At 46.1% G+C, this 12,785-nt stretch overlaps 1 long non-coding RNA gene across 1 annotated transcript; it reads left to right on the top strand.

Moving 5' to 3' along the window:
* The first annotated feature begins 10,737 nt into the window (after window positions 1–10,737).
* LOC144059573 (uncharacterized) lies at window positions 10,738–12,295 on the top strand. Its single transcript, XR_013295683.1, has 3 exons — window positions 10,738–10,833; window positions 11,235–11,467; window positions 11,967–12,295. It is a non-coding gene; the product is annotated as an uncharacterized LOC144059573 (long non-coding RNA).
* The last annotated feature ends 490 nt before the right edge of the window (window positions 12,296–12,785 follow it).

Genomic DNA, 12,785 nt, shown 5'->3' with positions numbered 1-12,785 from the left:
GTGGGCGGAGCCCACCACACTCACCTGTAACCCGTTAGCTCATCAGGCCAAGTTAAAAGCCTGAGAGAAACAGCAAGGAGTGTCGGGATATTCCTCTGTGACACTACTCACTTGACCCGACTGGTAAACGCTTATCCGAGAACCAGCTGCTGATCTCCATGACTTACCTTTTTGCTGCCACTGTGCATGCTTTTGTGTTTGTTTGCTATCCGCCTGTGTGCGTGAGTTTGTGTTTCCTTTTGTCCGCCTGTGTGCGTGATTTTGTGTTTTCATTTATTACTATTATTAAATCTAAGTTATCCGCATCCCTGCCCTGGCTCGCCTTCCTCTCTGCATCTGGGTCCTCCTTTCTCAAGCCGTGACAGAATATCCCGACCAGTTATGGACCCCGCAGATCCCAACAGCCTGTGCCAGGCCATGGCCAGCCATGGGCGCTTACTCGGACAGCACGAACTATATTTCCGCGAGCTGAAGGAGGCACTGTCGACGCTGACCGCCCAGATCGGGTCGCTCACCTTGAAGGTGGAGCAGAGGCCGGAATCCACGGCAGCAGAGGACTTGCGTGCAGCCGTGGCGTCACCTGTCGTCTCCGCGTTCCAATCAGCTGGCAATGCTGTAGCTCGGGAACCCAATATTCCCCATCCTCCCCGCTACGCTGGCCAAATTGGGGGTTGCGACCAATTCCTTCATCAGTGCAGCCTGGTTCTAGATCAACAGCCGCACACCTTCCCGACTGATGGCGCCAAGGTCGCTTTCGTAATGAGCCTACTTTCCGGCCAGGCGGCGCTATGGGCGATGGCGGTGAGTAAAGCCAATCCCGAACTCCGAGCTTCATTTTCTGCCTTCCTGCAGGAATTTAGGAACGTTTTCAACCACCCCGTAAAAGGGAAGGAGGCGGGCAGCCGCCTGCTGGACCTCCGACAGGCCGACTTGTCCGTGGCAGAGTACTCCATCTCCTTCCGGGTTTTGGCCGCCGAGAGCCATTTCAACGAGGCGGCGCTGTGTGGTATCTTTCGGCGGGGACTCAGCCCGCGAATCAAGGATGAGCTGGCAGCACGGGATGAGACGTCCGGTCTGGAAGAACTCCTCAACCTGGCCATCCGCTTGGACAATAGATTGCGGGAGCGGGAGGAGGACCGACGACCAAAGGAGGCAGACACGGCTGCTTCACCGTTTTCGACCACGTCCGCGGGGCGCTTCGTCGGCGCCTCGCCTCCCGACGCCTCGTGGCGACGCCCTCCGACGGGAGATGGTATCGAGCCAATGCAGCTGGGGGGAGGACGGCTCCCTGCGGCGGAACACAGGAACCGATGGAGAAATCAGGCGTGCCAATATTGTGGTCGGCTCGGACACCAATCGGCCACGTGTTGGAGGCGGCCGGATAGACGTCGGGACATCGCACCCGTTCCAGCTGCAACCACTCAACCCCAACGCAACAACCAGTGTGAGTACTCTCAGTCTCCAGGAGCATGTGACCCTAACAGTCCATTGGACACTAAAAGACTACAACTGTCGGGAGAAATGACTTGGGGTGGGGTGAATGTAAAAATGACGGCGTTGGTGGACTCGGGGGCGGATGATTGTATTATCGACCCGAAAATTGTCAACATCCTAAAATGTCCGATGATTAGACTCGAGAAAACAAAGGAGATGTATGACCTTAATGGGCGCCTCTTGGGGGTGATTACCCATAGAACAGAGGGTCTACACCTGCGCTTATCAGGAAATCACGTGGAGACTAGACAGTTTTTTATTATGCCCTCCCGGTCAGCCCCAGTGGTCCTGGGTCTGACTTGGCTGGCCAGGCACAACCCAGACATAAACTGGGGCAGGCCTAGGTTAGAGAGGTGGAGCTTGTTTTGTCACTCCCATTGCCTGCGGTCAGCGGTGGACTACCACTGTGGCCCAGCGAAGGCAACTGGGGAATCAATTAACCTGGAAAATGTGCCAGCGGAATATCACGATTTACGGGAGGTATTTAGTAAAGACCGGGCCTTATCTCTCCCTCCACATCGGCCTTATGATTGCGCGATAGAATTGCTTACCGGCGCACCGCTGCCTAGTACACGCCTATACCAAATAGCTAAGCCGGAACTCCAAGCCCTTAAGGAGTATGTCACAACATCGCTGGCTGCCGGTCTTATTCGGCCTTCCAAGTCACCGCTAGGGGCAGGATTTTTCTTTGTGGAAAAAAAAGACAAGACCCTTCGCCCCTGCATCGATTTCCGTGGTTTGAACGATATTACAATTAAAAACAAATACCCATTGCCACTGATGGATTCAGCCTTCGCTCCCTTACACTCTGCTACGGTGTTTACTAAATTGGACCTTCGTAGTGCCTACTACCTGGTTAGGATAAGGGAGGGTGACGAATGGAAAACAGCTTTTAAAACACCCATTGGGCACTTTGAGTATTTAGTTATGCCTTTTGGCCTCTCAAACCCCCCCGCAGTATTTCAGTGTTTTATCAATGACGTCTTGCGTGACATGCTTAATCATTTTTGTTTTGTTTATCTGGACGACATTTTGATTTTCTCCAGAGACCTAGCAGAACATCAGCAACACGTTCGGCTGGTTCTGGAGCGGCTGCTGGAAAACCGGCTGTACGTGAAAGCAGAGAAGTGTGCATTTCACACCCGTTCGGTCCAGTTCCTCGGGTATATTGTGGAAAGAGGTCAATTGAGGGCTGACCCGGCCAAGATCCAGGCCGTGGTCGAGTGGCCAACACCCACGTCTAGAAAACACTTGCAGAGATTCCTGGGGTTCGCTAACTTCTATCGTCGGTTCATCCGCGATTATAGCTTGAAAGCGGAACCTCTGACAAGGCTTACATCTACAAAAACTCAGTTTATTTGGACTCAGCAGGCTGAGGCTGCCTTTGTTAAATTGAAGTCATTGTTTTCACGTTCACCGGTCTTGACACACCCTAACGAAACTCTTCCATTTGTCGTCAAGGTTGACGCTTCAGAGACAGGAGTGGGGGCGGTGTTGTCCCAACGATCCCCGGTTGACCAGAGGCTGCATCCCTGCGCTTTCTTCTCTCGTCGGCTCAACCAGGCAGAACGCAATTACGATGTGGGCAACCGTGAGCTGCTGGCCATAATTTTTGCCTTGCAGTAGTGGCGGCACTGGCTGGAGGGCGCGGCGGAACCCTTCCAAATTTTCACGGACCATAAAAACTTGTCATACTTACGGTCCGCTCGGAGACTGAATCCCCGCCAAGCACGCTGGGCCCTGTTCTTGACGCGTTTCAATTACTTCATTACCTACCGACCTGGATCCCGGAATACCAAGCCGGATGCCCTGTCCCGCTTGCACGGTCCGGCCGCCGAGGGGTCTCTACCCGGACCGATTGTGCCGACAGTGGGAGGTTGAGCGGAGGGTGGTGGAGGCAGCTGACGGCAGGCAGACCCCGGTAGCGTGCCCTGGCGATAAGTTGTTCGTGCCCACTCACCTCCGGCCAGAGGTGCTGCAGTGGGGGCACGCATCGAGGGTGGCATGTCACCCAGGGGTGGGTCGCACGCTGTCCCTGGTGGCGCAGAGATTTTGGTGGCCCGGGCTGCGCAAGGACGTTGAGGACTATGTCGCGTCTTGCGCGGCGTGTGCCCGTAATAAGTCCTCTCGCCTGAAACCATCCGGCCAGCTCCGTCCCCTGCCCATTCCCCACCGTCCTTGGTCGCATGTGGCGTTGGATTTCGTCACCGGGCTACCTCCTTCCAACGGGCAGTCGGTAATCTTGACAGTGGTGGACCGGTTTTCAAAAATGGCCCACTTTATCGCCCTGCCTAAATTGCCCACCTCGCTGCAAACAGCTGATGTCCTGATAAAGGACGTTTTTAGGATCCACGGGATACCAGTGGACCTCGTCTCCGACAGGGGGCCTCAATTCGTGTCCCGGGTGTGGAAGGCCTTCTGCAAGTCCTTGGGGGCTACGGCTAGCCTGTCTTCAGGCCACCATCCCCAATCTAATGGGCAGACGGAGCGGGCCAACCAGGACTTGGAGTCGGCACTCCGATGCGTATGCCATCAGCACCCTTCCTCGTGGGCGTCCCACCTCCCGTGGGTCGAATACGCCCACAACACTCTCGTATGTTCTGCCACAGGGTTGTCCCCGTTCCACGCGGCCTGTGGTTATCAGCCCCCCTTTGTTTCCTTGCCAGGAGGGCGTGGTGGCCATCCCCTCGGTCCATACTCACCTCCGCCGGGCTCGCAGGGTTTGGCAGGACACCAGGAAGGCCCTGTGCCGCACCTCGGACCGCAACAAGCGGCTCGCAGACAGGCACCGGCTTCCGGCACCATCCTACCGACCGGGTCAGAGAGTTTGGCTCTCCACCCGGGACCTGCAGTTGGCAGGGAGCTCCAAGAAACTGGGGCCTCGGTTTGTCGGCCCGTTTGAGGTCGACTCCGTGATCAACCCGGTGGCAGTTCGGCTCAACCTGCCACCCACGCTCAAGGTACACCCAGTTTTTCACACGTCCTTGCTCAAGCCGGTCTCGGCCAGCCCATTGTGCCCGCCGGCCGCGCCCCCACCACCTCCCCGGGTCGTCAGCGGGCAGCCTATCTACACGGTTAGGGCCATACTGGACTCTCATAAGCGCGGCAGGGGGATGCAGTATCTGGTCGACTGGGAGGGGTACGGCCCCGAGGACCGCCAGTGGATCCCCCGCTCCTGGATTCTGGACCAGTCACTGGTTCGCGACTTCCATTCGTCACATCCTTCTCTGCCAGGTGGTCCGCCTAGGGGTGTTCGTTGATGGGGGGGTACTGTCATGATTAGTATCAGCTGTGCTGTTTCAGTTGCAGTTGCTGGGGAGACAGCTGGTGGGCGGAGCCCACCACACTCACCTGTAACCCGTTAGCTCATCAGGCCAAGTTAAAAGCCTGAGAGAAACAGCAAGGAGTGTCGGGATATTCCTCTGTGACACTACTCACTTGACCCGACTGGTAAACGCTTATCCGAGAACCAGCTGCTGATCTCCATGACTTACCTTTTTGCTGCCACTGTGCATGCTTTTGTGTTTGTTTGCTATCCGCCTGTGTGCGTGAGTTTGTGTTTCCTTTTGTCCGCCTGTGTGCGTGATTTTGTGTTTTCATTTATTACTATTATTAAATCTAAGTTATCCGCATCTCTGCCCTGGCTCGCCTTCCTCTCTGCATCTGGGTCCTCCTTTCTCAAGCCGTGACAGAGATGTTGTGGGGACTTCTTGTCAATGATCTTTGCACTCACTTGCTATTAATATTATTTACAAGGTGACTTTAATTAAGGTAGTGAAGGGGACACATTAAAAAATATATATATATTTCTTTTGTTTTACCAGTGGTATTTTTTTTTTATTGTCATGGACTCGCAAAATACGGATGTATTATTTTCAGTCAATTTTAATTCCAATGTGACTAGCAACAAAGAAACACGTATGATCAAGAATGATTTGCTACTGTTATATAATTCATTGATTGTTCCAGACCTGACCTATTGCATTGAAGTGTGAGGGGGGTGCAGCCAAAGCCTACACTGAATCCATCTTACAGAGACCACACTAACCCATTATTTATACAACTACAAACTTTAAAGTTTAATGAATTGATGGAGTTTAACCGCCTTAAAATACTGTACAAAGCCCATCCTGAAATTTTTACCAGTTAATATACAAACTAAATGTATAACAAGGGGAATTGAGTACAAATGAAGATGAACAGACATTTTTTTCCAAACCTAAATATAGAACAAAACAAAAAGAAAGATGTATTACAACTCAAATTGTCAGTCTGTGGAACAATCTGGATTGTAAAACAAAATCTTCTCAGTCTATTTGTATTTGTAAAAAAAAAAGCATAAAAGCACAATTACTGCAAAAATATATGTAGCACAAGGACACACAGTTGAAATATTTTTAATTATCTTGTAATACTGAAAGCGTCTTGACCGCTCGTTGTCATTAAATTTGTGTTGTTTTTTGGTGTGTTTTTTTAGTTGATCAGGGGCAGACAAAACAAGTTTTACATCTTTTTGTCCCCTTTCATTTCTTTTGCTTTACTTTGAATTTGAATATTGCTTTATATTAAATAAATTGATTGATACATCTTAAAAATATGCCTGTTATGGATAAGATCATGCCTAGTAATTACAGTCACTTTAAAACTTAGATGGATGATGCACCAGTTTTTTAAATTATTTCAGAATGTCTTCTAACCACTATAATATGATGTCGCATACATTTATTTTGGTTCAGATACGACGCCCACCCATTTTCATCTTCTACTGTGGGGAGTCGATGTAAAGTCAGGTGTCAGACATCTTTCTGCCATGGAGTCGGCTCTGATGTTTAATCAAGGGAAGTGTATTCATCTAAGAAGAATTTGGATTTCTGATTAAATTTATATATCCAGACTGTTCAATTTTAATTCCACATGGCAATACTGAGTGTTACCAAGCATTCAGGGCTGGAGTGGTCACCTGGCATACAGGAGAGATGTCCGGTGGGCCCATGTCTTTTAGGGTCGATTCAGTGCTATTTAATTATTATTTTCCTCCGTTTCCCCCCAGGGGAAGGGCCCATGATTTTGAGGGAGGTGGTCAAAGTCATGTCTGAACACAGATTTTATAGAAGTATGTCTTTAGAATTATTGATGATTGCAGTCAATGTCAGTTACATCCAATACTTCCATACCATAGCAAATGAACAGTATGGTTGACAAGTCGTTGCTTATCATACCATTCACAATCATGTTCTGAAGAAATAAAATGCAGTTTAAGATATTTACAATACAGGCAGGAGCAATCCTAAATAAAAAATAATTAAGAGTTTTTTGCATCATTGTGCTTTTTCGATACTATGATTTGAATGAATGGGCCATTAACCGCAGTGTGCAAAACAGTGTCAGAGATGATTGGCTGTTAGCTAGCAACTACATGAGATAGCAGTACGCTCTGAGCAAAGCAATGGCAAATAAAATGGAATTATCTATTAAATTAAGATTAGCAAAATGTTGGCTTTGATTTAAATTTGTTCCTGTTTGTATTTTGAGTGTATTACAAAGTTCTGGATTTGTGTACATCTTATTTATTTATTAGTTAAGTCATTTATTTATTCATCTATTTATTTATTTATTTTGTGCTGGTCCAGCCCTGCTGTGTTACTAAGAACCTCACGCCAGTGTGTTTTTAGCAAAAATACCTTGAAGCATCTTCTTCTTCTTCTGTTTTATAAATTAAATTATTGCAATGAATGGAAACATGGGAGAAAGTTTACATTCACATTCCACCTTGGGAGAGGTGTCTACGTTGAAGAATTTCATGGATTAAATGGCAATGCAATTACTGACCCACCAGGTTACAGAGACAATTAGAAATCTGCAAAACAGGTCCATTTTGGGGGTTGGAACAGCATGGAATTTGTAAATCTATTGTAAGATGCATGAAATTGCTTTTAAATGGCCAACTTATCTTCACGGATAAGACCCAAAGAATTCCCTTCTCAGGCTATTTAGTTTTTGACCTCATGAAAAATGTTAGTTCAGACACACAGGCACACACAACTACACAAACACACGCACACAACCATACGAACACACACACACAACCACACGAACACACACACACAACCACACGAACACACACACACACACACACACACACAGCAAACATGAAAATGGATAAAGAAACATGATCAACAAGCGAACACAGACGAGTGCCGGGAGCAACTGGGATAAAATTGCATCTGTAAAAGGCTGTGCGTATGACGCCGACTGCCCAGATGCAGTGAGACCCAGAGGCGACATAAATGAGATGGAGAAATCTGCGCACCGCACAACCTTGTGGCACAATAAGTGTAACAAGTAAATTGGAAGTAAAGGCAGCAGCAGTAGGGATGACAGAGTTAATTTATTGTTTCTATTAAGGAAATTTGCATTAAATAGAAAACATTTAACAAGCTAGGTTTCAATCAACCACACTATATGTATTGTACTTGAATACATTATTGTGTCACTTTTTAATGGCTGTCTTTGTTAAAGTCTTTATTTTGAACAAATTGCTCAGCTGTCCACTTGTGGTCTATTGAATATTCCTAAGCGTTTGACAATTACTTTGATTTGGGCCTGGGTTTGATGAGGTGCATGCTTGTCTAAAGGGATTACATGTCTGGCTGGTGTTGCCAGTAGCTACACTGGTCTGGTAGGAGTGGCAGTTCAATTATTCACTGTAACTGGGAGATAGCATCTAAATGTTTGTCACATCCGCTGCCCAATGTTTAGGGCTGCCATTACTTTTATTCTGTCAGGATTGTCACTTCAGATGGGGGACTACATCAGCTCACTGTTGTCCCCCGAAGCAAAATGAGCGCAGGAGGCTGTGTTGTCCTCAAAGATACTCCTCTCCACTTCTGAGGCAGCAAAAGCCTTCAGCTGGGGACTTTGGTATGTTTTGCTCAGAGCAACTTTGAAAAGAATGTTCAGTCATGGGAAATAGTTTAATATTTATGATACTTACAATTTAGTGCTTTGTTGAATTATATTTAAAGCAAAAAAAAATAAGCTTGAAACCAGAGGTGGGCATTCCGTCCATTCTGATGGAAGGTCCGTCAATGGCGGTCGCCCTTTTTGTTGACGTAACGGGAAGCTTCGAAAATTGACGGACTAAGCAATGACGGAGCACTGAATGTAATTGTCAATGACCGGGTCAGTGAGTAGTATTAATGCAATCTTATGCCACACACTGTGATGATAAAGCCACAGAGAAATCAATGTGTTCAAGTTAGGCGAGCTGAGTGGCAACGGGAGATGGCCCTCGATGGTTTCGCTTCTCGCTATGGTGGCATTAACAGTTCAGGTTATTTATATACGTCTGTGCGAGAAAAAAACAACCTTTAAATGTATGTAGACTGTTCACTCCAAACTTTTGCCAATAAAAATCACAATTGTTTTCAATTTCTATTGCTGATACCATAAACGCTCTTCACTGTCTTCTATAGTCTGGGAGAATATAGACTACACAGGGGGCAAGCCGAGTAGAATATGAAAGGCTGAAATCTACCAATAAACTAAGAGAAGAAGAAGAAAGTGATGAAGAAGATGGTGGCGACTGGAGAAATTTACTGAAGGTCCTTAAATATCGGCTGTAATTTAGCGATGACGGATGCGCAGTTAAAATAAAGATGATGATATTGATGATGATTGACGATTATAGTTGGTTTGACTTGATATCCTGTCAGATTGACGGACAGTCCAATTCTTTGATGTGCCAACCTCTGGTAATGACATAAATGAAGATGAACAACTGAGTTACCGCTCTATACCATGTATACATACATGGAGTATGTAGTTAGGAAACATTGGTATTTATTTACAGTGTACTTCTTTTTGTATGTATACAGATACCAGTTATGCCCAGTTGAGCTGTACATAGAGGCAGTATCTTTATAATAGATTTAAGTTATAACCCACGTGTTCCCATTGGTTGTCTATACATAAACTGTACCTTGTCAGATATTTGCAGTCTGCTTAATCTCACCACAGAATCATTGATAAAAGTTTTCTGCTACAGCTGCTCATCTTAATTCATTGAGTCACATGTCCCATTTGACTAAAACAATAAACACTTCACTGAATTTGTTTAGCACTGATTGCAATATGAAGAGTAATAAACCGCTATCATCTTGGTGTTTACATTTTACGGTTCAAGCTAGGCTAGTCATATACATTACAAACTTTAGAAAACAGAGTACCAGTAGGCCTAATCTATTCAACAATCAACTTTTATCACCGTTGTATAATTTGGCACTATTATGTTTCTGTGAGGACAGTGTCCCAGATGTAGGAGTTGCCGAACAGCCAAATTGAAAACTGGCAGATGACCAAGCTTTGTCTGCACATTGAGGGATAACTTTCAGTTCTGCTGCCTATGCAAAGACATGACGTGTGTGACATCATGTTCCCCGAAAATGTTCTCAGCTTGTCAAAATAGTGACATTTTCTCATTCTCATGATATTTCCAGATATTGAACAAGGCACACCGTGTGTGACACAGTGGGCTTTCAACTAATTCCAATGCTACTGTGCCAGAGAAACAACGTCTCTCATTAAATATTTGAAGCTTGCTATCTAATCCATCCTAACCTATCCAACTTGGAACTCTGTCCCTACTTCTTAATTAGCCAGAATACATCACTTCTGCTAAGATATCCTTGTCTTTGTGTAGTTGCAAATAGTTTTCTACTGGGGGAATTTACAGATTGAAAAACATGAACTCCCTTATCACAGGTGAATAAAGGACTCACATTGAAAGCAGCTCTTTTAACATCACTTTGATGCTTATTTTGCAATACTGCCATACAATATTAAATGGCATTACCAAGTGAACATCATTGAGACTAAATAAAAGTGATTTCATCCAGGCTTTAAATAGAGTTTACATAATCTCCCTTTTCCTCACTTTTTTGTTCCATCCATTCACCCATCCATCTATTTTCTTGTGCTTATCCATGTTTGGGTCGCAGGGGCAGCAGCCTAAGCAAAGAAGCCCAGACCTCCCTCGACCCTGCTTCTTCGTTCAGCTCTTCCTGGGGGATCCCAGGCCATGGCAGACATTAGAGCTGTCATGTCTCTGCTCTCAGTGCAATTTTTTTTTTCCCAAGTCTCTGATTGAGCAGAGGGGCGTGTCCTCCTGCGCCGCACCTGTATCATATTCCTAATCAACGCTTTATAAGGACTGGAACTGCAGGCACTGCCTGTCCGAATATTGACCTTGTTACGTCCTTGTCCAAGTGCATTATTCAGATCTCGTGTTTCCTATTCCTATTCCTGTTCTAGTTTTTGTTCTTCGTTTCCAGTTTTCACGTGAGTCCTTTTGATCCATAGTTTCAAGTTATTGTCTCCTCGGCTTTCTGCCTGAATGTTTTGGTATCCACGCGTTGAGTCATTTTTCTCCGTAGTTTTTTGTTCCCTCAGCTTTACGCTTGAGTGATTGATCTACACGTGTAGTTTTTCCCACGTTGCCTTTAGTTTCTCCGCTTTGTATAGCTCGTTTGTATTTGTCATTCTGTTTATTCGCGTTGTGCGGTTTTATAGCCCTTTGGTGTGTTTTTGTTACTTTCTTTCCTTGCAGCTTTTGCAAGCGACTTTTGTTAATAGTTTTTCTCCTGGCTTCGTCCAGCGCTTTGTGTTACTCCCCGCTGTGTAAGAATACATTTGTCAATCTTACCCTTTGTGTCTCTGCGTTTGTGGGTTCCACGATCCAGTTTACCTGGAAGTCATTACAAGAGTATTCAGTGTTTACTGGGTCTTCCTGTATTCGGGACATACATCACCACAGAGGTATGGCGGAGGCATCCTAAGCCATCTGCTTCGGCTCCGCTCGATGTGGAGGAGCAGCGGCTCTTCTCTGAGCCCCTCCCAGATGACCGAGCTTCTCATCACGTCTCCAAGGGAGAACCCGGACACCCTGTGGAGGAAACTCATTTTGGTCGCTTGTGTATGTGATCTTCTTCTTTCGGTCACTGCCCATAGTTCATGACAGCTGAGGTAGGTGATGGTGGGAGCATAGATTGACAGGTGAATTGAGTGCTTTGCCTTTTGGCTCAGCTTCGTCTTCACCCCGACGTACCAATACAGACTCACATGTCGAGTACCATGGCCTCTGATTTCAAGGTGCTGAGTCTCATCCTAACCACTTAACACTCTGCACCCCCAAACTCCTGAAGCATCCCCCACAAGATGGGGGTACGGTTGAATGCCTTCTCCAAGGCCAGATTGGTTGGCTGAACTCCCACAGAGCTGCTGTAGAGCTCTTCCACAGCCAGTTTGAAACCCAAACTGAATGTCAATCAGAACAGCCCCATTTTCGAGTTAATATTTGGAAAACATAAACGTTTTCATCACAGCAGTATCCCTACGAATTTCTGTGTGAGGTATAATATCACCAATGTGGCGCATCTTTTATCGATTAAACTTTTTCCCATTCTTTCATGCAGACGCTGCTGGCCAGATGGACTGCTGGTTTGACTATCTAATCACATTAATGGTCTTTTTAAATTAACTTAGCCTGCTTCGTTGTCATCAAGAGTAAATTTATGTTCCACTTCCAAAAATTATTTATGTCCTAAGCCTGAAGTATTGTCTAAAGCTATGCATATGCTGTACTTTTTTTTTTTAATTCATACTGTACAAGCAAATAGCCTGTGATGCAAAGTCAATGCTAATGATTGAAACACTCTCACTAAACAGACCGAAAGAAAGTCCCAACTTGACTGCTCAAACTAAACGACTGTCTTGAAGAAAACACCCACCATCTGTCGACTTGGTTTGATAAAAGCTGAAAACAATACTAGCAACAAATCATTCTAATTGAGTGTGCCTTTTCTGTGCTGAAAACTCAAAGAAGTAGATACAACCGTGTGTGCGTGTGCGCCTGTGTGCATGTCAAGTCGTTTCAACACAACTGTTGTATGCCTCCCATCTGAGGTGAGTCATACAACACTTAAATGCAAATCATCTCATGGAGAACACAAGACGGCTGTGAATGCATTCTCTTTGTGCCCTCGTTGCTCCACTGAGCTGAGTCCAATTTTCCATTTTGGAATGTTTGCTTTGGGAATGCTGCTGCAGCTATTGGCTGTAGATGAATCCACCTTTGTTCGGTGGTGGTGATACTTGAATTCCTGCAACTGCAATCCCCATCCTTAGACTTCATCCGCTGGCACAGCTTTCCCGGTCACTAATTGACACATCCGCTTGTTAATTATCAAGGTAATGTGACATGCGCTCACGGAGATCAGGGAAATCTGCATTGC

This window comes from Vanacampus margaritifer, chromosome 10 (assembly GCF_051991255.1).
Source record: "Vanacampus margaritifer isolate UIUO_Vmar chromosome 10, RoL_Vmar_1.0, whole genome shotgun sequence".
Taxonomy (NCBI): domain Eukaryota; kingdom Metazoa; phylum Chordata; class Actinopteri; order Syngnathiformes; family Syngnathidae; genus Vanacampus; species Vanacampus margaritifer.
The sequence above is the reverse complement of the archived record's forward strand: the minus strand, read 5'-3'. Positions and strand labels throughout refer to the sequence as shown.